This window comes from Aethalodelphis obliquidens, unplaced genomic scaffold (genome assembly GCF_003676395.1).
Source record: "Aethalodelphis obliquidens isolate GAN/ISIS:26980383/991018 unplaced genomic scaffold, ASM367639v1 scaffold870, whole genome shotgun sequence".
Classification (NCBI taxonomy): Eukaryota; Metazoa; Chordata; class Mammalia; order Artiodactyla; family Delphinidae; genus Aethalodelphis; species Aethalodelphis obliquidens.
The window spans coordinates 1,274-7,473 of NW_020838781.1; the positions used below are offsets into that span (position 1 = coordinate 1,274).

The 6,200-nt window shown below is 40.0% G+C and overlaps 1 non-coding gene across 1 annotated transcript; it reads left to right on the top strand.

Moving 5' to 3' along the window:
- Positions 1 to 1,322: 1,322 nt before the first annotated feature.
- On the top strand, positions 1,323 to 1,393 carry TRNAG-CCC (transfer RNA glycine (anticodon CCC)). The gene has a single exon. It is a non-coding gene; the product is annotated as a tRNA-Gly (tRNA).
- Positions 1,394 to 6,200: the final 4,807 nt, after the last annotated feature.

Consider the following 6,200-nt stretch of genomic DNA (forward strand, 5'->3'; position numbering starts at 1 on the left):
CGAGGCAGAGGGTGGTGTGTGATGCTGACAGGGAACTCACTGGTGTGTTGAGTTTTAGCATTTGTGACTCTGAGACGCATAGGGGGCATGGATTTGTGATTTAGGAGTTGTGAGTGGAAAGTGCAGGTTTGTAGTTTAGAAAAGGGGTGTGGGAATACATGTAGATCTGGTCGATGTAGTTGGTAAATGAAAGCATGATGGCCAGAGCTGGCGTGTGTCTTTGGTGTTGGGCAGAGGGCAGATAGAGCCAAAGGTCTTCAGGGTCAAGGAGATGGTTGTTTTCCTTGTTGAGTTCAAGTTTCTGACTCAGCCTCCACCTAGCTTGGCTTCTCAGCAAGAGAAGCATGACTGCACGTCTGCAGCTCCTATCTTTCAGAAAGGCATAATGGTTCCTAAGTCCCAACATGTGGGGGAGCCCCCCCGCCAGGTTCCTTTCTTCAGTGTAATTTCCCCCAGGAAAAATTGGGAAAGAAATCTCTCTGTATTTCAATTTCATCAAAGGACCAATATGTTAACCTCGACACTATTCTAAAAATTAGTCTGCTCCTTATATAACCAAAACACCAAAGTCTACGTCCCACATGCATCTCAGAGTCACGAATGCTAAAACTCAGCACAACACAGAGTCCCGTTTGGGAGATTAGATTCTCCCATATAATCAAACATTGGTTGCAAACAATAGTAATTAACCTTTTAATAATTATGATATATCACATATCCTTCCAAATGCTTTGAACACCTTACAAAGCAGACGCATACTATTGTTATAACGGTTACAAAAATGACTCACTATTCTTGTACAAAACAACGGTGTGTTTCTTCGTTACCTCTCTTTTGATTCTGGCCCTTTCCTTCTTCTCATTCCAGTCTAATTCTGCTTCTGTTTCTTATTTCTTGCCTGGATGAGAATTTCACTTGCCTAACCTAGCAAGTTGGATTATTTTCTCAGACTCTCTAAGGTAAGAGTTTGAGGTTGAGAGTTGCAGGTATAGGGTCATAAACAAGGGATCTGGATGAATTTCCGATGTTTTTTCGGCAGGGGTCTGTTGTACGGTTAGAAAGAGCCTTTTTCAGAGTTGTGGTGTGAGCTGACGAAGCCGATATTTTGATATTTTCATTTGAATGTTCCCACTTCATGCTGTTGCCTGCTTGTAGGCCTTTTTCGCAAGGCTTTGTTCCGAGTGCCTGTCGGTCTGTGAGCTCTGTCTTTCAAAGACAACGCTGTAGGCCCATTTTGGAACCTCTTTGTTTTGCCGCCGCGGGTCCCTCGGTCGCCCTGGAGATGCTTTCTGGAGAGCCGTCAGAGGCTTGCACGGAAAGGGGCATTGGTGGTTCAGTGGTAGAATTCTCGCCTCCCATGCGGGAGACCCGGGTTCGATTCCCGGCCAGTGCAGAGTGTCTCCTCTCGATCCCTTTTCCGGCCCAGACTTTTCACCCTTGGTTTTTGCCTGCTGCACACACAAGTCCAATGACGTCGTAGTTCTGGCCACAAGGAGTACGAAGATGAGAATTAACACCCGAAGGCAGTCCTGAGCGGAAGACGTTAAGGAGCGTCTGAATGGGGACTTTGCAGAGCCCTGGGGCTGTGAGGGAGTACGATACGGCAGCAACCACCTCGCTGGCCAGTCGGTACCTTTCTACCTGCAAGTGTCCTCCACCTCCTACTCATCCTCCTTCTCCTGGCCCACTTCCTCCCCTCCTTATCCCCCTCTTCCCTTCCCCTCTCCTTCTCCTTCTCCTTCCCTTTCCCCTCTCTCTCCCTCCCCCTCTTCCCCTCCCCCTCCTCTTTCTCCTTCGCCATCTGTAATGTTCCCTCATTGGGATTTCACTTCTAATATCCCTTATTCGTTATGAACTTGAGCACCATTACATATTTGTTAACCATTTGGATTTTCTCTTATAGGTTCTCCCCCACCCCCATCCCCACCCCCAAGACCTTGGTGATTTTCCTACAGGTCTTTTTTTCTTGTTTTGTAAGAATGTATTAAATATCTTCAGTACCAGTTGATTATGCTGACTGCAAGGACATTCGCTCAAGTTGTGACGTGTCTTTTTTACTCTTTAGTCTGTGGTTTGATGAACAGAGATGCTTGATGTAGTCCAATTGATCAGTCTTCGTTAAGAACTGGTCTTTTTTCCCTACATTTTATGATATATTCTTATTAGTTATCCATTATACATATTAGTGTATGTATGTCAACCCCAATCGCCCAATTCATCACACCACCACCCCACCCCCTGCCGCTTTCCCCCCTTGCTGTCCATACGTTTGTTCTCTACAGCCGTGTCTCTATTTCTGCCCTGCAAACCGGTTCATCTGTACCATTTTTCTAGGTTCCACATATATGCGTTAATATACGATATTTGTTTTTCTCTTTCTGACTTACTTCACTCTGTATGACAGTGTCTAGATCCACCCACGTCTCTACAAATGACCCAGTTTCGTTCCTTTTTATGGCTGAGTAATATTCCATTGTATATATCCATTCTTTATCCATTCATCTGTCCATGGGCATTTAGGTTGCTTCCATGACCTGGCTATTGTAGATAGAGCTGCAGTGAACACTGGGGTGCATGTGTCTTTTTGAATTATGGTTTTCTCTGGGTTTATGCCCAGTAGTGGGATTGCTGGGTCATGTGGTAATTCTATTTTTAGTTTTTTAAGGAAACTCCATACTGAAGAATTGGTCTTTTGATCTTATTTTTAAACTCCTTGCTTACCCCTGAGATCATGGAAATACCCTGCTATATAACACCAACTAAAATCATTTTAGGTTTCATTTCACATTGAAATGATTTTGGTTACTGTGGAGGTAGGAGTCACCTTTCATTCCCCTGTCCCCTCCCCAGTGCATGTGATTGAACTGTGTGGTATAATTGTTGAACATTTAAAATGTTTTTAATACCTTTGTTTCTTGAATCCTCAATTTAATCCAATTGAATCCTCCAATTTAATCTGATTTTAAAATATTTGTATATACCAAATAAACTCAATTCTCTTAATAATTCTAGTAATTCACCTTTCATCCATGTAAATAATTATAGTAGTCATTTTCACTTCTTATACCTTTTCTTTTTTCTTGCCTTTCCTCACTGGCTAAGATCTCCATCACAATGGTGAAAAGATGTGGTCAGAGTGAGGCCTATTTGTCTGATTCCTGAGGGTTCCTGATTGGTAACGGGGGTGGGGGGCTGGGAGCCAGGGGTTTATTACCCGCTATAATGTTTGCTGAAGGTTTCTTGTTTGTTTTTGTTTCGGAAGCTACCCTTAGCAGATTAGTGCTGTTCTCTTCTAGCCTATTACGCTAAAGGGTTTTTTTTTCAAAGTTAAATCAATGGTGAATTTTTTCAAATACCTCTTCTGTTTTAGTGATTATGATTTCCCTCCTCTACGTTGTTAATGTGGTGAGTTAGATTAATTTATTTTCTAATGATAATCAACTGTCTTCCCAGGATAAGACCAATTTTTCACAATTAAAAAATGTATTGCTGGATTCAGTATTTTTTTAACATTGCAGCAATAAGACAGGTCTGTAATTTATATTTTTCACATTGCCTTTGTAGGGGGTTGTTGGTTTCAACATAAACTCATAAAATAAAGTTGGAGAAATGTGCCATCTTTTAATTCTTTTAGAATTTGTTTGCTTTGGAGTCATTTCTTCTAATGAACTTTTTTTTGGTCCTGGAGCTTTCTTTGAAGGAAGATTTAAAAACTCTGGTTTAAAAAATGTAATGCTTGTAGGACTAGTCCATTTTATTTCCCTAAACTCACTATTGGAATATGTTCATTTCCTCTAAATTTTTAATCAGTTGTCATATATGTGTTTATGATATTCATTTATCATTTCCTTATGTCTTCGAGTTCAGTAGTAATGGCTTCCTTCTTTCCTCTCTTTTTTTTAAATCTATGTATATTTCTTTTTATTTAGAATTTCCACAAACTGTGAAATTGGGGTTTGAGATAATTTTTTTAGCTCTCAAGGATTTTGGAGACCTCTGCTGACATTTAAGAGCCGTACAATGCCTAAGAAGAGGCACTGGAAGTATTTAAGAAAACACTCTCCTGTGTCAGTCCCACATTCGCCTCCCACTCTGGGCTATTATTTCTTTAAAATATTTGTAAAAATTTTAAAAATTTCAAAAATACGAAAAGTACAAAATATAAATATGCATCCCTCACCTAATTTTAAATGATGTTATCCTTTTGCCATGTTCTTTTTAGAATTTTCATAAGAACTAAAAATACTGCAGATGTTGCCGAACTTCTCCTCACCTCCTTAATCACTTTACCCCATTCTCCCATTTCCCTTCTAGAAATAACCATCCTCCTGATGCTGGTGTGACATCTCTTTACATGTTTTGGTACATGACAATAAATGATTAAAGACATATATAATATATCCATCTATTTTTTTGTTTTAAGAATTTATATGAACACCATCATACTATGTCATCTTTTGTCACTTGATCTTTTTCACTCAACTTTGTTTTTCAGTTATATCCATATTGATAGATAGAACTAGTTCATTCATCTTAATAGCTGTAGAACAGTCCACAGAAAGTATAAACCAGAGTTTATGTATCCTTTCCCCTCAGAGGACCATTGGGTAGTTTACATGTTTTTATAAGTACATGCAGTGCTTCAGTGAACCTTCTTGCACATGTCTTCAGAAGCACACGTGTGGGGGGCCTTCTTGCCTCTTAACAGTTTTATCAGTTTTAGTAGTCTTTTCAAAGAGGCAACCACTTACTTTTTCACTTCTGTAAATTTCTAATTCTTAAATTCTAATTCTTCTAATTCTTAAATTCCTGGTTTTCTACATAATTTCTGCACTAATCTGCTTCTGCTGTTGTTGTTATCCTTTTTTGTAACTTTTTGAAGTGGAGATTTAGCTCACTAGCGATCAGTCCTGATTTTCATAATTTACATTTAAATCTGTGTATTGTCCTCTAAAGACCGGTTTAGCTGCACCTTGTGTGTATACACAGTATTTTCCATTTTGTTTGATTCAGAATATTTTCTAATTTTCATTTTCATGTCTGCTTTGATACAAGTGTCGACAAAAATTCTATTAACAATCAAGTTAAGAAGAAAAAAAGAGGATTTTATTTGAGTCAAACTGAGGATTATAACCTGGCAGAGAGACTCTCAGAAGCTCTGAAAACTGTTCTGCCTGTTAGAAGTGGAAGGCACAGTCATGTACATTTCTGAGACAAAAGGTCATACATCCAAATGACATACTGACATTTTACATAAAGTTCACCAAAGATACATAGTCCAGGTAAGCATGTACAAAGCAAGCAGGAAGTCACTTGACCACTTACGAAGTTGGGAAAGAATGCTAATCTTTTAAGAAGTTACATTGCTAGTGTCTGAAGAAATGAGGGTGGGGGCGGGGGTGGGGTGAGGGGACAATCTCTGCAGTCAATGGGGCCTTTACACCTCTGAGGAGGTCTGGTTATGGTATAATGCAGATACACTTTTCACATGAAAGTGGGGAGAGAGGAGGCCCAAGAGGACAGAGAGAGAGAGAGAGAGTTTTATGCTTAAATTTTCTCAACCTGCTTTAAAATATAAATTTCATTTCATCACAAGGATTGATAGAATTGTTGTTAAAATTCCAGATGCATGAGATTTCGTTCTTATGTGTTAAAACTGAATTCTAGATGCTAATTGCTTCTCTTGAAATGTTATTTGTGGATACCTCTACAGCCCTAGGATGAATATATTTTCCTCTGAATATAGTCTCCTCTGATAGACTCCTGGGGTTCGTTAGCAGCTGGGAAACAACACACCAAGTTGATGTCTTATGGTTTCCCAGACTACCCAGGCTACGAGTACTCAAGGCTAAATCCGCTAGAGGTTGAGTCCGTGGCTACTATTTCTCATGAACTTTAAAACTTTCTTATTCTTTACACTGTTTGTGGCACCAAGGCTGCCTGGTCCAAAGAGCCCTGGGATTTGAAGGGGCAGGACTAGATCGGATGACCCTTACCCCTGAGGGCTTAATTTGGGGTCCCACCTTAATGTAGGGGGGACCTCCTATAAGACTTCTCAAGTTAGCCTGGGATTAAAACTTGGCTTCTGTGTTCCTTGTGCCCAAACAGAAGATGAAATAAACTCTCTTGGCAATTCACCTCAGAGTGTAAGCAGCTTTGAGGCTTCTTTTCCTTTTTTTTGCACTGGCACCTGCAAGCGT